At 38.9% G+C, this 25,477-nt stretch overlaps 1 protein-coding gene across 10 annotated transcripts in view; it reads right to left on the bottom strand.

Annotated features, from left to right (window-relative positions):
- NETO1 (neuropilin and tolloid like 1) overlaps positions 1 to 25,477 on the bottom strand; it is a 130,367-nt gene that overhangs the window by 60,915 nt on the left and 43,975 nt on the right. The gene's annotated exons all lie outside the window — the stretch shown is intronic.

The raw sequence follows: 25,477 nt of genomic DNA, 5'->3' as shown, positions 1-25,477 counted from the left end.
TATCAATACAAAGGAAGCCATTTTTAAAAACCTTCCAATGCCACTCTTCATCTAGTCATCAAATGTAGATATTAACTCCTTATCTCTAAATCCTTAATCGGACACTAAATGTTTTTGTAAAATGTATCCACAGGTAATTCAAGCTTTGTGTAAACTTCTGTCTATGACATATATCATCATTTGATCTGATTTAATGGATTCTGTAGATTGATGAAACACAATTTTCTTTACTGAACTCCCGGAAGTACAACTTTAGGCTGTGAAACTGAGGGCTTCTCTCCCCAGGCAGGATGTACTATCCTGTTTCCATCAGATCTTCTTCCCTAATGTATTATTCCATGCTGGCTTCCAAAGTATTCCCCAGTATTCACTGTGCCCTCTCAACGCCAAGTCCTGCCCTTGGCTTCCCTCTCACCTGCCCCAGGTCCGGGCAGGTGTCCTTCTCTGCTCATGTACTTGGGGGAAGTTTGACTTATCATGAGCCTCAGAAGCATCCTAATTATTATAAGCCAAAAATGGTGGGCTTGTTTCCATTTCCTGAAGTTGATTTTGAGTTAGGTATGCAACCAGTGGAATGTTAACAGTGAGCCGGCTGGAAGACTTCTGAGGAAGTTTTCTTCAATAAAAAAAGAGAAACAAAGACTATATAGTTTTCTGGCTCACACTATGGTCTGGTTTGTATGGGTGTCTTTGGGATCCAGCACAGTGGTCAGCTTATGATGTTGACAGGAGCTAACGTGAGGAGATGCTAATTCTCAAGGCTGAGCAGAATAGAAACCTAGAGAAGGTGAATCCCTATGGACCTCACACAGCATTGTATTCTACTCTGTAGTCACACTTCTTTCTCCCTTTTGCTTTTTGAAACAATGTACATCCTTATAATTTCAGGTATTTTGAATTGGATTTTCTTTTACTTATAAATAAAGGGGATTAATGGCTCTGATTTCTCTTGGAGACACCTGGCACCCAATTTAAAAAGATGACTGTGAAATTTAATTTCTTTTTACTACTAAAGTATTGGCTGTACATTAAAAATCTTATAAAGCTAGAAATATGTTGAGAGACACTGATAAACAAGAGTCTAGGGCTGAAATATGAAAGGGTAGCACTCTCAGGAGACCATTATTTCTGGATATCAAGACTGTGTGTGCATAGCTATCTGTGTGTATCCAAGTGCACTTCTTTGTACGGCTGTGTGCTTGGAAACACAAAGCCTGTGGCTGCAGACTGACTGTATCACTGTATTTATTTTCATTACATGTTTTTTTCGAATTTTGTTGAACAGTAATGTGTACTGATACACTGAAATTAAAAGGCCTGGACCAGCCAGGCCCAGTTTAGTTGGGTCAACTATTTAGATGCACTTTATTATAGAACACAATTATAATGTGGTGATACATTTGGGAATCAAGATGCAAATATCCTTGTATAATTATTTTGAAAATAGTCCTTTTACCTTTTGGAAGAAGGAAGGAAGGGAGGTAGGCAGGATGAAAGGAAAGAGGGAAGGAAAGAAAAAGAAAAAGAGAGAAGGAAAGAGGGAAAGAGGGAGATAGAACACCTGTACACAATTTCCATAAAGACGCAGAAATGAGGACAAAATAGTTAATTTGGATCAGGATACCCCCAAGTAGATTTTTTGCCTTCATCTAAGTTAATGTATATTTGGTTATTCTTTTAGAAAAAGTGCATAAAGATATTTTTTAAATTATTTATTTGAGAGGGAAAGAGAACGAGTGTGTGCACAAACATGAAGGTGTAGAGGGAGAGGCAGAGGGAGAGAGCATCTCAAGCAGACATGGTGAGCATGGAGCCTGACATGTGCCTCAATCTCATGACCCTGCGATCACTATCTGAGCTGAAATCAACACTCAGACGCTTAACCCACTGAACCACCCAGGTATCCCTCAAAAAAATGTATATTTAATACTTAACATGTACAATAAAAGGACTATGTTTTGTACAGAATTACTCAAATTGGTTGTCACCATTAAGCAGTTATATTAGTAGTGAAGAGACCTAATATTTTCCCTACTTTATAGCAAGCTTGCCCACTTCAGTTATCCAGATTCTTTATTATTCAGTATATCCTTTTAACTATTTTGCATAATGTTTAATAATAGTTCTTGGTGATTAGGGACACTTGGGTGGCTCAGTGGTTGAGCATCTGCCTTCAGCTCAGGTTGTGATCCTGGGATCCTGGGATCTAGTCCTGCATCAGGCTCCCTATGCCTATGTCTCTGCCTCTCTCTGTGTCTCTCATGAATAAATAAATAACATCTTTAAATAATAATAATAATAATAATAATAATCCTTAGTGATTAGAATGTTTCAAGCCTTGCATGGCTGATCCTTCGATTCTTGTGAAAATGTAGTTGGTATTCCATTTTCTGGTTTGAAGGGTAACATTTGTCATTTTTGCAACTCATGCTAGTCAATGCTGAGAGAAATGCCAATTCTGGGAATTGAAAATTTATTTTTGTCTTTGTATTAATGGTGAGAGTGCTCATGGTTAAGAAAAGGGGGAGGGGGAGGGAGAAAAAAACTTTAGGAAACAATTGTTTCTGTACTTCCATTTGAATTCGCCACCAGGAATATCATAGTCACAATAATCAGTGGACCCTATGATTTGCAAAATAGGCAGAAAAAAAAGCAACACAATAACTTGTTAAAGCAGCCTATACCGAATTTAAGAACACTAAGATTGGTTTTTCTGTTCGGGGGCAATAATAAGAATTACTACGCAGGAGAATGGCGATGCCAGACTTAGGAAGTCACCTCCTGCTCTAGACTCCCCAAAACTGTTCTCCACTAGCACTTCGAATAAACTGTTAAAAATAGAAATCAAATTGTAATATTCACCTGGCTTTTCATTGCCTGTAGAATAAAACTACAGCTCTTTTTAAGAGACTGTCATTCTGTGTGTGTTCTTGTCCCTGTGTGTTCTGTGTTCTGCCCCCCGCCCAATGAATCACAGGCTCTCGACTTCACGGTCTCCTCTGAAACACGCCCCCCCTCCCTGTTTCTCCAGATGTGAGGCTGCCCACCCCCACCCCCAGCACCCAGGACATCTGTACCGTCTTCCCCACATGTCTTTGCACAGCTGGATCTCCTTCTTCAGCTCCTGATGGGGGCACTGTCTTCTCCAAAAGGCCCTTCTGGATGAGCCTCTCCGAAGTAGCACTACCTCTCACTCCCTCTTCTCCTGTCATGGTTTCTTTTATCAAAATTCACTTACTGTTTTACTATCTATTTACTTTCTTATTGGCCATTGAGTCCCACCAGACTTTAAGGAAGCACACTCTACAGGGGACTTTGGTCTGTTGCTCCTCTCTCTCCAGGGCCTAGCATCCCACTGGAATATACAGTGGGTACATCATAGGTATTATTGAATTTAGCATATTTCTCTAGCTACAAAAAATACAATAACCAAGAATTAACTTCAGTTACATTAAATTACAGAGATTTTAGATTTTTTGTGTGTTCCCAAAAGGTCAAACTATGTTCATGATACCACTAAAATGCTCTTTTCACATTCTCAGTTTCTCAGGAATGTATTGCAGAGTTTCCAGATCCTACATGATATTTGATGACACTATCACTATTGTGGTTACTAAAATATTGGCTTCTGTTTTCAAGAATATTCTAAGGTGGTGGATTTAGGGTATAAATGATGTACCTTTTCACAGATTAATCCAGCCTTTTCTCAACAATGTTATTGGACATTTATTGGCTCACTTCAATTTTCCCTGCTATAATCTCTGTAACCACACTTTTGTCCAAGACACTGCTACTATGAAATCTAGAATTATGTCTTGAACTTACAGGGAAGCACAACTAGAATTTAGGACATTTTCTGTCTTATTTTATAATTACATATACATATATAAAATATTTTACTTTTTTCTAATTTTAAAAATTCTACCTAAATGTATATTATGAAATTCAATTTCCTCTGAAATAATAGAAATATATCTGTAATATTTCTTCCTGTGCAGGGGAGGCATTTGTCGGAGATGAAGGAGACTCAAAGGCTCACTTTCTCCATCACCCTTACACGGTCTAGGTCTAAATCTGGAGAAAAGGATAACACTAATATTCCAAGGAGGTCTCTTACTCATCATGAAAAGGAGAAATTTACTCCAAATACAACAGAAAGGCTGTATGTAAAAAATGAAAATATGAAAAAAGCAATCATTCCAAAAAAAAAAAAGCAATCATTCCTTCAGTTTTATAGATGTTAATACTTTGTTTTCTTGTGATTTAGGCAAACAAATATTTTCTAGTGATTTCACTGTGATGGATCGATTGCAAAGATATTTTAAGATAAATAATTGTTTAAAAAAGTATTGGATATTTCAAATGTAGACATAATTAGCTCCTTAGAAGCTAAAATCTCTTACTATACTTTTGAAACTAAAAATGCTAAAGTCACTGAGGCATCTTATGAAACAAGTTATTATCCTGCTTTGGCTGGAGAAGCACACACAAGAGATGACAGCCTAACAAAACAACGAACTAATGCACGGCTGCCATTCAAGAGTATCTACCGGATGAATAGTCAGGAAAAAAAAGGGCGGCGGGGGGGGGGGGGGGGGATTCTGCTGCTTTTCAACCATATAGTAACTTGCTTACTTGCTGATTTAAAGTTCTAGCTTTAAACAAGAAGAAGGAGTTAATATCTTGTCTACAGAATTTTACTTTTCTATAACAGATGTACAGAGATGATTGAATTTGCTTCTTTTGCTTGAGTTCATCCAGTGTCAGCATGAACCAATCACCAAAGACCTTTTTCTAAGTAAAATGCTCAGCAACAAATGTGAGCAATGCTGAAATACTCAAATTTTTGGAGAACTTTTGAATGTTATGAGTTATGCTGGAACATCTGTGTTGACATTTGCATTGACGGTGCAAAAGCAACGGTAAATAAACTACTGATGCCTTAGCACGATTCAAGACAATGGCACCAGACCATGGCCATCGGTATTCATTGTATAATTCATCCCCATGCATTTGTGAGGATAAAGAACTATTTTATTTTAAAAAGTCTCCTGGATGAAAAATTGCTGCTTTTTTAAAATCTAAAATTTTGAGTACATGTCTTTTCTGCAGAATGAACACTGTGAATCTGTTGACTTTAAAGAAAACAACTGACAATATTTGCTGCCAATGATAAAATTCAAGCTTCAAGTAAAGAAAACCATATCCATCCCTGTGTATCTGACAGCTATTCAATATTTAGAGCATTTTTAAATGTGATTGTTGATTAAATGAACCAGGATGATTTTTGATGTTCAACGATGAAATGGGTCAACATGGAAGATCGCCTAACAGTGATCCAAGAACTGTCAAAGAGTAATGCATAACATTAAAAAGTCATGCATGGGTAAAAAAAGCCATAGGTAGATGTTAATGAGCAGAAGAGAAAAACTTCACTGATAAAATTTCACATTCCTCACTGCAACTAATTTTTAAGAAACTATGACTTTGGGACGCCTGGGTGGCTCAGCAGTTGAGCGTCTGCCCTGGACTCCCTCCTGGAGACCCAGGATCGAGTCCCATATTGGGCTCCCCACACAAAGGCTGGTTCTCCCTCTGCCTATGTCTCTGCCTCTCTCTCTCTCTCTCTCTCTGTGTGTGTCTCTCATGAATAAATAAATAGAATCTTTAAAAAAAAACACTTTTTTAGGTTTGAGGTAGTATCCATCTGAAAAGGCTATGGAAAATACTCTTCCCTTTTTCAACTATGTATCTCTATGAGGCAGAATTTTCTTCATTTACTTCATAAAAATACATTGTAACACATTTAATGAAGAAGATGTGAGAATCTAGTTATCTTCTAATAAGCCAAACATTGAATAGATTTCTAAAAATGTAAAAGAGTGTGATTCTTCTATTCCTTTAATATTTATAAATTAATATTTTAATATCAATCATGCCTTTAAAATATGTTTTTAGGTTAACACATAATTAATTTATTAGTATAATTTTTCTATTTATTAACAACTACTTAAAATGTTGCTGGCTTGAATGTCTAATACAATAAGTATTGATTAATATAGCCATATAAGCGAAGCACTTTGAGGTCTTCAATATTTCCTAAGGCAGGACAAAATATTGCAGAATTTCCACCTTAGCCAGCCCCACCTTTGTATCATAGATAAATATCTTCTTCCAACAAAATTCAAAGTTGCAGTTTATTAATTCAGGACTGTGCAGTGCATTAGTTTCATTTTCAAAAATTTTCACAATGCTAGGCATACTGTTAATTGACTTTTAGTAAATTAATGTTTATCTGATCAGACAATAACTGAATCAAATCGGAGGCATCTTCGTTTTACAAATGAACAAAATGGAGGCTCAATTACTTTAGAAAAATGCGACTTGTTTTGACCTAAAACCTAAACAGCTTTATAGCTAACTTAAAACATTGAACTGATCATTAAATATATCTGAAACTTATTTTCAATCAAAACTGTTGTTGGTCTAGGCTTTTTACAGCTCACATATGCCATTATATCACAAAACACAGTGGTATTCCTTGAACAACAGTTGATAGGAAAACATAATTGCCTGACCTGGCCATGTAACCATAACTACAAAACCCTCTGATTATAAAACTCAACCTCAATACATGGATATGTTTGCAAGGCACAGCTCAACTACCCGTCAGGCTAGTCTTAAAGAATGTTAATATCTCCCTCAAACTTCCACAATCTCACACATCCTGAATCATGCTATTAGCTACATAATGTCTTCACCTCTCTTGTCCATTTATTTTGGAAAGTCCTGTAATATCTGTGGGCATATTTTTATTCAGTTAGCTCTTGCATGGAAACTAACTGCCATTCCCATGGCCACGTCGCTGTCTCCATTCTTCTCTCCTCACCTGTAATCCACCTCAACGTTGGCTCCCTGCTTCCTACTAAGATTGAAAACCACTGATCAGTTAACTGAACTTAAGAGGCCATTTTAAAAAATAATTGCAACAAATCCTGACAGCATAGTACTGAAATAGCTTGCATCATCATATTATCTGATTTATTCACTCTTGTCTAGAAGCAACATTGCTCTAACATAAAATTCATAGTATAATATTTTAAACCTTTTTAGGGGAACTGTTATCTATAAGCATAAGATTGGCAATTACAGCTTCACATAGAGTTTCTCTTTCTCAGGGTTTTAAATTTGGCATCGAGTTTACATATCATGACTTCTGGTTTCACATAAAATTGACTCATATATGGATTTTAGAAATCAAAACTTAAAGAATTTGAAGGAAGTTGGCAAACCCTTTAAAATATTATTGATATTTGCATGGCTTGTACAGATGTTCCGTTCCCTTGTTTTATTTATTTGGCTGTAATATAAAAAGTTTTCTCAAGATGCTCATATTCACATGTTTAAATAAACTGAAGAAGCATAATTCTTTCTTATAAAACATATGCAAACAATCTGGATTTTGCTTGTGCTCACATTAAACAGGCTTTTACAGTGTTTGTTTTTGATAGACAGTCACAAGACAATGGTATTATTCTATAGAGAAAATAGGCATTTACCATTCAGAATAAAGAGAAAATTTGTGGAAAGAAAGGAAGAAAAAATCATCAGAAGACCAAGAGTGTTAAAGACAATTTTTAAAAAGCCTAGATAGTCCGAGACACCTAGGTGGCTCAGTGGTTGCGCCTCTGTCTTCAGTTCAGGGCGTGATCCCAGGGTCCGGGATCAAGTTCCACATTGGGCTCCTTGCAGGGAGCCTCACTTCTCCCTCTGCCTGTGTCTCTGCCTCTCTCTCTCTCTCTCTCTCTCTCTCTGTATCTCTCATGAATAAATAAATAAAATCTTTTTTTAATAAAGTCTACATAGTCCAAAGTTGGATTTTAGTGTTTACATATTGAATGCAAAGAAAACCAGGGAAGTTCTTAATTGATTATTAGCAACTCCCTGCCTCCTGCACACTTCTCTCAGAAGCCCTTATTCATTCATCCAGTGAAACACATCCTAAATAATAGGAATCCTCAGATAAACAAGTCCATCTTTTGAACCATCTTTTTTTCATAGATCTGGTTTAGTAAGACATTTCTTGCTGGCACAGCTGGAATGCCAACCCTGTCAACGAATGGACACTTCCAATGCTCTCTTCTTCCCCTCAACAACTTCACATACACTGCTTTCCCAACATCCAGCAATGTTTACCTATATACACAAGGGAAACATGCTTCCAGTTATAGAATGAATAAGTCACAGGAATAAAAGGCACTGCATTGGGGATAGAGTGAATGAGATCGTAATAACATTGTGTGGTGACAGAGGGTAGCAACACTGAAGGTAAGCATAGCATAGTGTGTACAGAAGTTGAGTCCAATAGTGTACCCATAAAACTAATGTAGCTTTGTGTGTCAACTACACTCAAATAAAAGAATTTTTTTTGAAGTGTTATTTCATAGAAATCAGGGAGAGGCAAAACTGACCATAAAAAGTTTCATCGATCGGGATCCCTGGGTGGCGCAGCGGTTTGGCGCCTGCCTTTGGCCCAGGGCGCGATCCTGGAGACCCGGGATCGAATCCCACGTCGGGCTCCTGGTGCATGGAGCCTGCTTCTCCCTCTGCCTATGTCTCTGCCTCTCTCTCTCTCTCTCTCTCTCTGTGTGTGACTATCATAAATAAATAAAAATTAAAAAAAAAAGTTTCATCGATCAAAGAAAGACAATTATCATATGACCTCTCTCATATGTGGAATTTAAGAAACAAAACAGAGGATCATGGGGGAAGGGAGGGAAAAATTAAACAAGATAAAATTAGAGAGGGAGACAAACCATAAGAGACTCTTAATCCCAGGAAACAAACTGAGGGTTGCTGGAGGAGAAGGGAGTGAGGGGTTGGGGTTAACTAGGTGATGGACATTAAAGAGGGTATGTGATATGCTGAGCACTGGGTATTTTATAAGATTGCTGAATCACTGACCCTTACCTCTGAAACTAATAATACATTATATGTTAATTAACTTAATTTAAACTTTAAAAACTCTTAAAAAAATAGAATAGAGCAAATATCATGGCATGTAGTATGGGGCTTGCATCTGAGGTTTCATACCTAGAAGAGAGAGAGAATGACATCATGAGGGTGAAATGAGAGTCTGGACCTCAGCCAGCAAGTGTGGCACTCAGCTACATAGGTGCTCCCCACACTGACATGCCAATTGAAAGTGGGGCTGGCACCTCAAGTTGTGTGTATGTGTACATGCATGTGTGTGTGCATGCGCACACGTGTGCGAGAGCATGCTCGGGGTTGGCATTATTCTCACATCAACTTCTTTTTACTCCACTGTGTCACTGTTGCTAAACAAACTGTCATTGAAAATGCAAAACAGATACAAGAAAAAGTTATGTTTTCCTAATTTTATTTAAAAATATAAGTGCAAATATCACAAGGAAGCTTTGTACCTTACAGCTAACTAACTATACTATGGACATAATAAAGCTGTACAAGCCACGCAAATGTAGCTTCAAGACAACATCTTTCATGCTTCCAGTGGATTTGATGAGCCTTAGCCGGTTCTAAATAGAGCTGGAATGGCCCCTAATTGGAGATTGTGGGGGCGTCCTCTGTTGGTGCCCTTGGCAAGGACACTAGAGTTTTTATGCCAGGCACTAGCAGTGCACATGGGGAAGTGGAGCCATGATGGGATTGGAAAAAATGAGCAAATGCAAAATGCCAAGTTTTGTTCCTACCAGTAGGCTGTTGTGGATGCATATGTGATGCATCTCTTGATAAATCCTGGAAATGCACATGGAATAATCTGAAGAGGATGCATTTCTGCCCACCTGGATGAAGAGTTGAAGTTACCATGTCTGTCTTTAAAAGTGTGTCCTTACTTTAACTCACAACTCTCATCTTCTTGGACTAAGGTCAGAATCATTGAACTCTAGCCATCCTTCCAATCCACAAAATCCAGCCACATGCTTTTTATAAAAGCCATGTATGTGCAATGCATACTGATGTGAATGATTGAGATTAAAAGGACACAAAATGATATTCCCGTCAAGCAATTAAAAAAATGAAAAAAAAAGCCCTCTGAAACAGTATTATGCTAAATAAAATGGCCCTAAAAGCAAAATCAAAATATACATCAAAAAGGAGGTCAAATATTAATTTCATAAAGAAGAATTCACCAGAAAGATTTAATGATGCTAAACCTGTGTTATATAGCAACAATTATTGACAGAATTCTACCTTCTAAGGTATTAATCGCCTCCTTTCTAAAAAAATTAGGATTAAAAATACCAACTGGGCTTGGTACCAAGCAGAGAACTTATGAAAATAAGTTAGATAATGGAGAGGATTAAGATTTCTTAAAATATAAAGCGCTATATAAACTATCCCATCCATATTTAGATGGGAATTTTAGCTCCTGGATACAAAATATCTAAAATATTGTTTTAAAAATATACCTAAAATATTTTCGTTGCTCTAAAACCATTATTTACAAACCAAACCGCATTGTTGTAACCTCACTATCTATTCTGCATATTGCACTTATTTCCTTTTTTAAAAAAAGATTTTATTTATTTATTTATTTATTTATTTATTTATTCATGAGAGACACACACACACACACACACAGAGAGACACAGACACACACAGGGAGAAGCAGGCTCCATGCAGGGAGACATGGGACTCGATCCCAGGACTCCAGGATCATGCCCTGGGCTGAAGGCAGCAGTAAACCGCTGAGCCACCTGGGCTACCCTGCACTTATTTCTATTAGCATCTAATGTTGGAATTAAAGAGGATTTCATCTCACTTCCTCAAATGCCTGAGATCAACTGGAGAATACCTGCAGAAAACTCATAACATACTTCCTACTGCATATTTACAAATATCCAAATAAGGATAGATATACGGTGAATGCCCAGACATCAACTTTCCTTTAACATATGACAACATATACAAAGTATAAAAAGCTCCTTTATGTCAATTTAGCTCAAAATTTATACCTTAATTTTAGAGAATGGTGAAATTGAGCTTATCTGAATATGTATGAAGGCCATTTAAAAAAAACTTTGTGCCTCATGTCACAGCTGGCGATTTCAGAGGGCTTCTCCTAGATGCACACACCTGTCTGTGACCTGGAAAGCTCACCATGTACTTGCCTCCTCCATTAGCAAGTAACTTTGGTCCATTTAAGTATAGGGAGATTAAATGATTACAAAAATTAAGATCCGGAATCATTTCGTTTGCATTACTCTCATTTCTTTTTTTCCCCCGGAACTAATTTTTCCAAAATCACAGTGATTCTGAAGTTGGAATGGGTGTCTGAAACCAGTGTATTGTATTTAAAGATTTATTTATATGACAGAGAGAAAGAGGATGAGTAGGGCAGAGGGAGAAGGAGAAGCAGACTCTCCACTGAACAAGGAGCCGGATGCAGGACTCCATCCTAGGACCCTGGGATCATGACCTGAGCCAAAGGCAGATGCTTAACCAACTGAGCCACCCAGGAGCTCTGAAACCAGTGTTTTTTAATGGTTATTTCATTTGAGATTACAAGTGATCAATCAAGTACCTGGTTTTGAACCACATGTTAAGAAAATTAGACTACAGCTTCTTACATTCCTCCGCCTCTGAGAAAGAATTATTTCTGGAAAGTTTAGCCTCCATCTTGGGAACTGGGGAAAACTATAAAATGAGCTCCAGACAGAGCTGGGCTGTCAGGGTCCACTTGACCCCAAATGGCTCATCTAAAGATTGCAAGAAGCAAACACTTTTCTAGCTTACATCAAAATACAACTCAGTATTTCCGTTGAAATATAGATCTTAGAATGTTTAGAAAAGCTGTACTGAGTTTTTCATTGGCATTTAACAAATATTTGTGTAATTGTAAAGCTGGTGCTACATTATCAAAACTTGCAATGCTTCATTTGCCTGAGACTGCAGTTTGAGAACTAGCTGTTTATGGAAACACTTACTAAATCCATACTCTCTTTGCTAATTTTTCTGTCATTCAAATATAAGAGCGCCTAAAGTTATTTCATTAGGAGATGTGAAGATAATGCAAGGATTCCCCAAAGTAATGGTCTAAGGCAGTGTAAATCAATACCATAATTTTTAAGTTGAAAGGGGAGAATTAGGTCTCTCTTATTAAGTCAGAGAGTTTGATTGATGGGATCTCATCAGTTTTATTCCCCTAGACTCTTCATCTTTACTAATTACTAGCCTTCTCCTGATTACCTGAGCTGAAAATTTCTAAAAATTAACTTGACTCCTTCACACCTTTGCTTTCATCAAAACAATATCAAGAGCTTTCAAATATTCTTTGTAAAATCTCTCACTACGAACTCATTACTGTAAAATCTCTTTCTCTCTCCATTTCCAGCCTACCATGGGCTTCTTATCCCTGGCCTTCATCACCTTGGGGTAGCAGAATCCTAGTCAGTCTCTTTGCCTCAGCCTCTCCTCCTTCTGGTGCTTTGTGAATAAAATTTGAGCTAAACTGACAGGAGAAGCAGAAATACATCCTCTCATATAAGGTCAAATGAGTTTTGACAAGGATGCCAAGACCTTCAATGTTGGAAAGTCAGCCTTTGGGGCACATGGTGATGGGAAAGCTCGATATCCACACACAAAGTAATGAATTCAGACCCTTACTTAACATGCACAGAAATTAACTTGAAATATATCAAAGACCTAAATTGTAAGTCCTAAAACTATAAAACTCCTAGAACTCATTAGTAAAAATCTTCATGACACTGACTTTGGCAATGATTTCTTAAATAGGATACAAAAGGCACAGACAACAGAAGAAGAAATAAAACAAATTGGACTTCATGAAACTTGAAAAAAATGTATGCATCAAGAGCATACTGACAGAATAAAAAGTCAACTCACTGAACAAGAGAAAAAATTTGCAAAGCAGGTATGTGATAAGGGACTAATAATGTCCAGCATGCGTAGAGAACTCCTAAGATGCAATATGACCACCAACAAAAACCTAACAACCCACATTCCAAAAATGGACAAATGACTTGAATAGACCTTTCTCCAAAGAAGATACACAAATAGACAACAAGCACATGAGAGGATGCTCAATGTCACATATTAATGATCAGGGAAAAGCAAACAAAACTACAGTGAAATACCACCTCATGCCCATTAGGATGGCTACTCTCAATAACATAAAAAACGACATGTGTTGGTGAGGATGTAAATAAACTGGATCTCTCGTGCACTGTTGGTAGGAATGTAAAATGGTATGGCTCCTGCAGAAAACCGTACGGCAGTTCCTCAAAAAATTAAAAATAGAATCAATACAGGACCCCAACATTCCACCTCTGGGTGGGAATAAAAGACAGAATAGAGAGTTGCTGATCATATCAGATTTCTAGGTAGAAGGAAGAAAATGGAGAGCACACAATATTTAAAGAAGTAATTATTCAGTGTTTTACAAGCTGTTGAGAGAAAATATTTAGAACAGCTAGAGAAAGAGAAAAGCAATTTCTTCAAAGGAGCAAATACTTGTGTTTAACAGAAGCCAGAAGGCACTGGAACGATTTTTTTGTAGGATACTGGAGGAAGGTGGGTGCCAACCCAAGTCACACCTGCAAGAAGATATTATCGCCACATATAGACTTCAAATCCTAATATCTAGTCTCTACAGACGGACAGTATGGAAGAGACAATGCACCATAAGATGGGCAAACGTTCTAAACAGACATTTCACACAAGAAGAAATCCAGGTGTCCTGGAAACATAACACAAGCTCCTTAAGCTTATTAATAGTCAACAACTGGACACTAATTAAAACAACTATGTCATCTCATTACACAGCTAACCAACCAGAAGAACAGACTAAGATGGACAACATCACGTTTTGTGAGGATGTGGGTGAAGGAGAACATATCCACTGCTGATGGTGGTGGACATTGCTACTGCTCCAGTTAAAGAGAATTCCATTTTCTGGGGTGCCTGGGTGACTCAAGCAGGTACTGGGTCTGTCTTCGGCTCAGGTTACGATCCAGGGGGTCCTGGGATCGAGTCCAGGATTGGGCTCCTTGCTCAGTGAAGAGGCTGCTTCTCCCTCTGCCCCTTGCCCCCTGCCTGTGCTTGATCTCTCTCAAATAAATAAATAAAATCTTTAAAAAAAGAAAGAAAGGAAAGAAGGAAAGAAGGAAAGGAAAGGAAAGGAAAGGAAAGGAAAGGAAAGGAAAGGAAAGGAAAGGAAAGGAAAGGAAGAAAGGAAAGGAAAGGAAGGAAGAAAGGAAGAAAGGAAGAAAGAAAGAAAGAAGAAAGAAAGAAAGAAAGAAAGAAAGAAAGAAAGAAAAGAAAAGAAAAGAAAAGAAAAGAAAAGAAAAGAAAAGAAAAGAAAGAAATTCCATTTTCTGCTTTAGGTGGTGGTTGGAGGTCAGCAAGCCCTTGACAAAACTCTCAATGGTAGCCGGAAGGACAGTTGCAAAAACTTTACTGGGCTTTTACACCACTGTGTTATTTCATGGTAGAAAGTGGCTTGGGTAGCACGGTGGCTTAGGTAGCATGGAAATTAGCCAGCACACTCAGTGAGCTGGGGAGGTTAAACTAAGGCGATTTCCAGAAAGAATGTCAAAAGTGCTAAGTGCTTTGTCATAGGTACCTGCCACACGGTACAGATGCAGATGGACCTGAGAAGAAATTCTTCATCAGAACCATGGGTGGCTTTGCCAACTCAGGACCCCATTATTGTCTATTTCTTCCTTCTCTAACCTGAAAATTATTCCAAACATAAAACAGTCTGAGGACAGAGATCAATGAAGAGTGCTGACAGCAGATCCATCCCCTCCTCCAAGGGGGAGCAGTGGGGCTGTTGGCTGGTGGCAGGGGGATGGAGTATCTCAGCCCACTTCTTGGCCCGGCAGGCATCTCAGAGGACCCTGGGCATATCCCCCCAAAGCACGCTGGTGTGCATCATGTTGTGGGACACAGGAAGCCTCCAAGTTCTGATGACTCTCATACTGGCTTTGATTCAAAGCAACACAAAGACTTCACAATGAATAGAGGCCTCCAGGGGGCTACCCTCCTCGAGTCAGGAAGAACCCTGAGAACCCTGAGAACATGAGCCACTTTGAGGGAGAAGGAAGGAAGACTCCAGAATCAGAGCCCAGAGGTTGGTGGCCAGAGCCACCCCGGGCACCCAGGGGGAATGGGCCCCAGACAAGAAGTCCCTGCTGCCCATCAGAGGACATGGTAACCTGTGTCAGGCTGGATCTGAGAATGCCCATGGCTGACACTACTGTGAGCCTCCCATTTTCCCTCTTTCTAATGGCTTTCCATCCCAGACTTACCATTGCATACTAGGCGGGGGTAGGGGGGAGGTGCAGATAATGTGACTTTTTAGCTCACAGGTCTTGCTATCAAGGGAACTGTACTTGATCAACTGTGCCAATAGGACGCTGCCATGCAGTGCCACCTACACCTGGACCCGATACAGATGATGGGATACTGGATTTCAAGTTGTGTCATACAGAGTGACAAGTGGAGGGTCCTGGAAGGAGGTGAGCACCTGTAGCTTGTGGGAGGTATATGTCCTAGTTATGGCCAGGGTGCACACTGAGGTAGCCTATCTTCAGAGATGTTCTCCAGCAGAATTCTTCTCCAGTATGGGGATGACAGTTCCCCATCAAGAGGTGGACGTGAGGGGATCCCTGGGTGGCTCAGAGGTTTGGTGCCTGCCTTTGGCCCAGGGTGCGATCCCGGAGTCCCGGAATCGAGTCCCACGTCGGGCTAATGACATGGAGCCCGCTTCTCCCTCTGCCTGTGTCTCTGCCTCTCTCTCCTCTCTCTATGACTATCATGAATAAATAATAAAAAAAAACTTAAAAAAAGAAGTGGACGTGATGTGTCCTCCCTCTGAACCTGAGCTTGCCCTGGTGCTGCTTTGACCAACAGAATGGAGTGTCATCTTAGACTTCTGAAGCTAGACATCAAGGGACTGGCAGTGTCTGCTTTCTTCCTTTGTGGCACTCACACTTGGGATGCTCGCTCATACAGAACCCAGCAAATACACACTGTGAGGAAAGTCAACAGACCACATGGAGAAGCCATGTGGAGGGCAACGACGTCTCCCCAGGCAGCAGCCCCAGCTGAATTCCCAGCCTGTGGCCAATACCAACTGGTTGGCATGGGCATGAGGACCCTGGACCAACTCAATGCTCAGAGCACCATCACATGAAGCAGAAGAACCAACTAGTCAGCTTACAGAAACCAAAGAAATGCACACTGTTATTGCTTTGATGCACTGAATTTCAGAGCCTTTTGTTTGGTTTTGTTCTTGTTTTTACTGAAAAAGGGTAATACACATACCAAAAGATCCTTACCTATGAAACCTACATACAGAGATTGAAATACCATGCAGTATGGTGGCTCTAGGAAAATCCTGCATGTTCCCCACTTTCTAGCTAGTATTCACATCCGTGGGCTAACTGCTCCCCCTGCAGCGTGAGCTACAGCTACACCTGTGACTCACTTCTAATAGTGACTCACTTCCACTAATAGTGATGGGATGTCACTTCCAAACTGGTAGAGACAGTGGCTTCCATCTTGTTCTTGCCTCTCTTGCTCTATGTGTCTCTATGTCTCTCTTATTCTCTCTCTCTCTCTCTCATTTGCTTTAAGGGAAGTCTGTCCTCATATTGTGAACTATAGAGAAACCCCATAGCAAGGAAATACTGTGTTAGACCCACGGCCAGTCCAAACAGAGCTTGGTGAATAGCCATGGGTACAGTGAGCTATGAAGTGCAACCTCCTGGAGATGAAAAGGTCACACATCTACACAACCTTTGGCGTGTGTGTCTTAAATAACATTAACCTTTGGTTGGCATGCAGTAAGAAAACCCAACCTTTGTACTTCCTGATTTTTAGTAGTTACTGTTAATCAAAAATATCACACCATGATCAAAGATGAAACTAAAAGGATATGGATGTATTTAGCAATAATTGTTTGGAAATTAGCAGGAAATCTTTAGAAAATGGATTTGACCACACCATCTATTCACTTTTAGAAGACTCCTGAAATCAATAAAATTTTCAAGCAGAAATATAAATTCTCTCATGCACTTGTCTCTTGCAGCTTGAGGATATTAAGGAAAATATTGACAATAGCATATATGCCAGATTCTACCTCTGGCAACATGTACCTCCATATTTAAGAAACAGTATTAAAGTACAAGGAGTAATTTAGGGCATTCTTCTACGAAGACCTCGAATCCTTGCATGGCAGAGGCATGCTGGGAAAAATGTGGAAGCTTCTCGTGTACTTCTTCCTCAAAATAAAAATAGGTGGTTTGCTCTTCAGAACAAAGTACTCCTTCTACCATTTTAAGCCAATCCTTTAGAAATTAAGACCTTATTCATCCAGTATTTTCAGATTTTAAAATTAAAACCAAGGCATTAAAAAAAGGAGGATCCCTTGCTAATTGAGATGTTATGACTGACTTAGTAAAAATATTTATATTACAATTTGGGGAAAAACCTATACCATAAAATATTATGCTTACTATCTTTATTTTAAAAAACCACTTTATTGTTTATCTGTCAAACAAAGCAAACAAGCAATACATTCCTTTGAAACTCCCATGATAGTTATTGCAATTACATGTATCATTTTCCAATATTAATAGCACAGAAATTAACAATTAGCTAAAAAATATAAAAATAGAAGTGTAGTTATGTCTATGTATATATGTGTGTGTGTGTATATATATTCTATTCCTAAAACACACTCGCCTCTATAATGAATTCCATTTTTCCACTGATTTAGATGCAAATGTTTCCACACAAACTCCAATGAGTTGTCCTTTCTTCCATTTATTTTCCATCTGCCCATCAGTTTACGAAGCCACAGTGAATCTAAATCACGGCTCCTTATTCTCCCTGCCCCTTCTCATCCTCCATTCTTCTTACTTTCCTCCTTTTTCTTTGTCTCTCAACATTGTTCCCTATTTGTGTTGAGAACTATTCTGGAGAGTGTAAATGCGAGGCCACAGCAATCATGTGGCAATCACATCCAGCCCAGCAGGCATAAGAAAGGTCTGCCACATAAAACTGTGCCATAGGGAGACCGCTACACATTCCAATCCAATGATGAAAATACCCTTATAGCAAACCTTAGTTTATTTATATATTAGGTATTGCTGCTTTACAGAAAATGACGAGATTCTAAAGAGCTCTATGTTTGCTGAAATTCTGAGAATCAACTAACACTTTCCAATTAAGTGATGCTATGATTTCAAAAATATTTGACATCAATATTGGATTTATTTCAAAATGAGATATTTTCATAACATTCCTATGTTTTTTCCTAGTAAAAAAGGATTTAATTATTGGGAATTCCAACACTAAAACATATAAAGAACCTGGATTTAAAGAGACTCATTTAAATAAAAAACTTGAAAACACTAAAACTCTTAACATAATTATAATTTCATTCCTTAATTTGCATGCTAAAATCCCTTCTCTTGAACACTGATATTTTTATCATGAAAATTTTCACACAGTGATACATAGCAAAAGTAAAATAATATTAGGCCACAGTAACAACATTAAATATAGAGATATTTCTACATAAAATCGCTGAAAGTAAAAAATGTGTACTTTTGAAAAAATACATAACATTAATTTTGAATTATATTTGATGTGACAAAGACAGCATTTCAGGATATTAAATTTAAATATTATTTCAGGACCTAATTTTTCTTAGGTAAATCACTCCCAGTCTCTATTTCAAAATTTATTTTGCTGATGAGAGATGAATGCAACAGAAACTCAAACACGTAGACGGCACTACTCTAGCACCAAAAAAGTTAAAAGGTTTTCTATTACTGCTTTTGAATGACAAGGAAAGAGTACATTTTACATTAAAGCTATGGGGATTCCTGGGTGGCTCAGCGGTTTAGCACCTGCCTTTAGCCCAGGGTGTGATCCTGGAGCCCTGGGATCGAGTCCCGTGTCGGGCTCCCTGCGTGGAGCCTGCTTCTCCCTCTGCCTGTGTCTCTGCCTCTCTCTCTCTCTCTCTCTCTCTGTGTGTGTGTCTCTCATGAATAAATAAATTTTTTAAAAATCTTAAAAAAATAAAGCCACACTGGACAAATTTTAATTTATGAGCTACTCTAAAATATTTTAAAGAGGTTTCTTTGATGTATAGGTAAAAATATTTTAAAGAGGCTTCTTTGATGTATAGGTTTCTTTGAACTTCATGTTCATTTAATTTATATACAGACTATGAGAAAAGGATTTTTTTTTCCATTTCAGAAAAGAATAATAAATGTGGGAAGATGAAATTTTAGAAGTCCCTGCTTCTAAAGTTTCCTCTTTAGAACTGCAATGTACCTCCATATAGACCAGTTACACCAGCAGGTTCATCAGTGGCAAACCACCAGGCAGACTGGAAGGCAAAATTAACTATAGAATACAGAGGCCTGTCTTTGACTTTGCCACCTTTACTTCATTAGGCAATAGAACTCGGTGCCTCTCTCCACCCCAGCCCAGCCACTCCTCCTGGTAGTGCCATTTGTTCACCAGACATCTTATCTCCTGGCCACAGCTTTGAAAACATAAGATGTCTTGACAGACATTTGGCCACACATGATTTCTCTCTTCTCTGAGGCTGTTTCTGAATGAAACTAATCTCTAAATCTCTAAACACGTAAAAAGATTGCCCTCCCAAATGTGAGTGGGCCTCATTAACTGATACACTGAATTCCAGAATAGAACCAAAAGGGAAACCAGCAGAGAGAACCACTGCCAGACTGCTAGGCTGAGACATCAGTCCTCTCCTGCCTTTGGACTCAAACTGAAAAACTGCTGTTGACTCATGAGCCTCCTTGCTCTGGACTGTAACTATGCCAGTGGCTGTCCTGGTTCTCAGACCTTTGGACACAGAGTGAAACTAAATCAACAGCTCTTAGGTCTCCAGCTTGTGGGATGCAGATCTTTGGACTTCTCAGACTCCATAATCATGTGAGCCAACTCCTTATAATAAATCCACACATATCTAAGTATGCCATACGTGTATTACCTATATACACAGACACATATATTCTATTGGTTCTGTTTCACTTGAAAAGCCTAATACTGATGGCACAGAGCCTTTCATGATCTGCCCTGCATCCCTCTCCTGCCCAGGAAATGGCCGTAGATCCCCTTTTGCTTCTTGACCCTGAAACAACTTCCCCTGGCTGACACACTAAATCTTGTCATTTCCTTAGCTCCTTACTTGTCTCCAGGAAATGATATTTATTTGCCCTTTATATCCTCCTTTTATATAAATCAATAAATGTAAGGGAATATCTCAGAAGAATCATGCAATATTTAGCAAGGTCTTACTCTATACCAGTCCCCTGTGTAGGAGCTTTGATACTGATGATCTCATTAATCCTCAGAGTGATACCTATCTTGGAGGGTGGTCATCACCCTCATTGTCAAAGTTGAAGAGTTGAAGAAAGTGAGGCTTCAGGTAACTGAGACGACTGGAGAAGGTCACGCTGCAAAACAGGTGGCAAAGCCAGAATCTGAATGTAGGCAGAGGCCATGGTCTTAATTGCCTCACAATTGAAGTCTCCTTCTAAGATCCAGTATAAAGGAATTGTAACAGGAAAGGCATAAGGCAGTCATGGGACATGTCACTGCTCACCTAGGTTACCTGCTGGATCTTCCCCTGCTAGCATCCTGTGAGTGTTCTAAATTGTCCCTGTAGAGGTAGGGTAGGGGAAGGGAGGAGAAGAGGGACTGGTCCTCTCCTGCTGGGATCCGATCAGGGAAGGAGGAGTCCGTGTGGGAAGGGGAGCCTATGCAAGGAGAGGATCAAGGGTCTTGTACTCAACCCTGACTTCTCACAGCTGCTGGGGAATCTGTCTCTCTCACAGACACAGAGAGGATAGTGGGAGTTCTCTGGGAGCTTAGCTGGGACTCTGGTCTCAGAGAGCTAGGGGGCAGAGAGGGTGGACACCAGGGGGACCATGGTGCATGGGTGAGTCAGTGGACTAGGACAGGGAGCCTGACTCCCATGGGCTCACAATGCCAGGAAGCCGCAGGCTCTCCAGTGTGCCATGTCAGCGAGCCAGCTCTGGGGATAATCCATACCACCAATTAGATTGCAACAATCTAATTGGCAGCTGCATGTCACAGCAAAGGAAACAAAGAAAATAAGGTCAGGACCACTGCCCCCTCATGTTCCCTTGTAGGACTTGGGGAAGTGGAGCAGACAGCAGAAGCCATCTGAAGAAGGTACATCAAAAAGAGTTGAGTCGAATCTTGAATATGACTTTAAAAAAAAAAAGAAAATCACTGGTTAAAATTCATTTGACTACTGCCAAGCACAATTATGAGCACAGGTCAAGAACAGAATTTTGGTTATAAAATAGGGTGACATGTTCCTGCCCCTGAGTTTTGTGCATCTTGTAACTATAAAACAGAGAATAACTGAGCTACTCCTATCAGAAAAACATGGATTGTTGTAGGAATAAAAGTTGAAGACTCAACTTGAGGCAGATACTGTCCTGTAAGCTGTTTTATAAATTATCAAATTTGCTTATACAGTCAGATTTCTGGAAATGAAATAAGCAGTAGCAACAAATCTTCCAACCTTCTTCCCTCCTTCCAAAAAAAAAAAAAAAAAAAAAGATATTCAAAAGAACTTCTTGTCCATCATCAAATTTATACCCACTTGCTTATGCACTGTCTGGTGCGGCTGACCCACCACAAGGGCAGAGCTGAGTAAATGCCACGGAAATAGTGTGACCCCAAAATATTCACTATCTTGTCCATCACCAAAGAGGAGCTTAGTAATGAAAGAACTCTTATCAAAAAGAAGGACCAGTGGATGGTTTATGGAGTAGTGACTCTGTCTGACTATATTTTTGAAAGATCACCCTGGCTGTGGAAAAAAATTCTGCTGGGAACAAGGGCTTGACTTTATCATACACTTTTATGTCTGTATTATAGAATTTTGCTCTACAGTAATAATGTTTACTCATCCTGAACTCCTAATGGATTAGGTAGAACTCTGAAAGTGGGTAGAGTTTTCCAGGTTATTTTAATCTCAGTAAATACACTCTCAGAATTCCCACCATTTAGCGGGTACTCACGTAATGATTGTTAACGATCTAATGGACTCAAATCATGCACTGGGACTTGGGTGGAGATAACTTTATTTCCGATTATATTTCCACGGCATTCTGTTATTAGTATGTTTCTTCTCTCATAACATTTTTGTGAGCCTCAATCTTAAAATTATGATCTCAAATTGAATTTATAATTACCTGGCTCTGTATACTTGGTGCAGATGAATTAGGTATCCCTTTCGAACATTATGTTCTGAAAAATATTCATTAACTACTGAGGATATCATAATATGAAAATAGCTCCTAAGTATTTATTTCATTTCTTGAGATGAGAAAGTAACTTAAATTACCATAAAAGAGATTTGGGATTAAATATAAAATCACGCCTTGATTTTAGAATAATAGAATAAGAAACACTGTCAAGTGTTCTTGTGAAAGTTCTAGCAAGTAAGAAATCTCCAGCCATGGACTCATAAGCCAAGAGTAGCATCCATGGAAAGAGATCAGAAGTAGATGGTTTTTGTTCAGTTAATGCTTATTTTTTATATTCCTTAATTTCCAGCCCTCCTGCAAGTAGGAGAGTGTATTTTAAGCTCAGGTGTGTTATTTTTAAGTATTATGTTCTTGACATTTTTCCTTGGTGGAATCCTCTTCTCACTATTTTTTTTTAATTGGTGAATTTACTCTTATATTTATATTGATTAATAAAACATTGGGTCTATTTTTACAACCATATTTTGTGTTCTCTTAAACTTCCTTTTTCTTCTCATTTCATTTCTCCTACTCTCCTGGCTTTTCTTTTTGCTTTGTATGATTTCTGTTTCCTGTTTTACTCTTTGATGGCTTGGAAACTACTGACTGTATTTCTGTATCTTTAGCAGTTACCATTTTATTCTCAAATTTGTAAGTTACCTATTTCATAGTAACTTTCTAGTATTTGTAAAGGCTCAGTAGTAAGTTTGTAGAATTTTATAGTTAGTCCCTCTATATTTTCTTGATATTTAATATATTCATAACAAAGTAATTTTTGACAATAACTCTGAGGCCTCTGTTTGTTGTACTACTAGTGATTAGGAGTTCGGAGAAGCACCACACTCGTCTGTACATGCATGCATGTGCACACACGTGTACACATCTCCACATGTGTGTGTACACACTTCCCCAACAGAAGTCCTGACAGTCACACCCACAGAGGCCTTCCTGGTCTCATCAGCCACAGGATGACTCTCAGGCTCAAACAATCCCAAAGCGATGGGCTGAGGCCCTGTTGTGGTTGGACCCCACTGGACTAGCCTTCAGTAGCTTGGAGAAAAACATCTGGATTCCAAAACAGAGACTCAGAGGAGAGAGGAATTTGGTGAGTAGGAGGCAGGAAAGTGGTCTGAGTGTCAGGTCTGAAACAGATCTTCTCTGATGCATGAATCCTTCAGCAACACTTCTGTGGGGATTTTGAGCATTGGGAAGCTAGATCTGGGAATCTTTTCTACACTGACCCTTTAGGAGGGATGCTGAAATAGTATTGGTCAGGTAGGTGTTCTCTTTTGCTACAGAAAGAAACAAGAAGGATAACAAGTCATCCTTAGAGGAAAGTTTTCCCCAAAATTAGCACACATATTAATGGGAATAGATTAAAAGGACAAATAAAGAGCACACACGCACACATGCACACACACACACACAAAAGGGAAATCACTGCATGACAGCCAATAGAAATAACACCCAATAATAGATTCTAGAGTTGGGAATCCTCAAATATAAAATACACTTTTTTTCAAAAGTGGCATTTTCAAAACTAAGCAGATAATCAGAAATGATTTTTAAAAAACCATAGAGACTAAACATGGAATCTCCATATACAAATTTGTTAAAGAACAGAAATGACATCTGGTAATATTTAAAGAAATATTAGCTCCGAATTCTTCAGCACAGGTGAAAATAAGTAGCCACTGATCTATAAGGTATATCTTCCACGAAAAAAATAAAAGGAAACCCATGCTTCCAGACATGGCAATGGAGTCACAAAGCAGATGATCAAGATAAAACCTTGAAGAGGCAGAAAGAAAGGCCATGCCAATTAAACGAAGTGACAGAATGATTGCAGACATTTCAATGGCAGAAACACAAGTCAACAGACAGTCAAATAATATCTACTAAGAGCTGGGAAAAAATACCTGTCAACCTAGAATTGTCAGTGAGCAAAAGGATCTTTCAAGGATGAAGGGGAAATGAAGACATTTAGAGAGTAAGTAAACATTGAGGGATTTTATCTCTAAGAGGCTTGTCTTAAAGGAAATTTTGATGTAGTTCCAAAAGAAAAAATGATCTGAGAACAGTCTCAAATGCAGGAAAGACCAGTAAACAAATGAAATGCTAACAAGGAACACTCCACATTTTCTGATCACAATACAATTTAAATTAAAAGTTAATAACACAAAATAAATCCACTTCGCTGAGAAACTGAATACTGCCATCCTTTCGAAAACCAAAGGGGGGCTCAAAACATTTTAAAAGACTTACTGAACAGTGGTGAAAGGCATCAGATAAGACCTGAATAAGAGGAGAGACTCAGCATGGCGCCATGCTCATTAAATACAACGCTCAACATATTAAAATTGCTAGCTGTCCTCAAGTTGATCTATAGACCAATCAAAGCCCCAGAAGTGATTTTCTTCTTGATAAGAAGGAACATGATAAGCCCTCTCATTCTCTCTTGTTCTCTCTCTCTCTCTCTCTCTTTCTGGAAGAATATAGAGTCAAAAATAACCAAGACATTCCAACCAGTTATGAAGTCTTACTACAACGTCATTCATTATTATTATCATTGCTGTATTTTCAGGTCTGGCACATTCCCAACACACCTGCCACATTCAAACCTGTGAACTGAGATGTATCCTTTAACACCCAGCTTCTACCGTAGCTGTTACAATGGGTCTATATTTGTTTTACTCCAGTGTCTATTTACTTTTGGAAATACAAAGCACTTTGTTGGCTCCTTTGCCAAAAAGTTGACTGAGAAACAGACGGAGTGGTAAGGACAGGAGAGGAACCCTAGGGAACCAACCAGATTGGCCAGTTTCTCTCAGACCCAGGCAACACCCACACCAGTGCTCCTTAGTTGGGAACAAAAGAACACTGCTCTTGCAGGCTCTCCAGCACATCCTAGCAGCTGTAAAGGCAGCATGCCCATTATGTAGGAATGAACATAGCCTCACTTCAGCTTGAGGCCACAAGGCATTACCCTAGGTTTTGGCCCAGGCAGGTTAAGACACTTCTGAATATGTTTAGAGTGTATCTATCCCCGGCGAAGTAAATAAACCTCACTGCAAGAATAGAGAGACTCCTGGTTGTACGTATAAAGACGATGGGTGATTTGGCAAGATCACAGTGTA

The sequence above is a fragment of the Canis lupus genome, chromosome 1 (assembly GCF_003254725.2).
Source record: "Canis lupus dingo isolate Sandy chromosome 1, ASM325472v2, whole genome shotgun sequence".
Lineage (NCBI taxonomy): Eukaryota > Metazoa > Chordata > Mammalia > Carnivora > Canidae > Canis > Canis lupus.
This window is presented reverse-complemented; position numbering and strand designations above follow the sequence as displayed.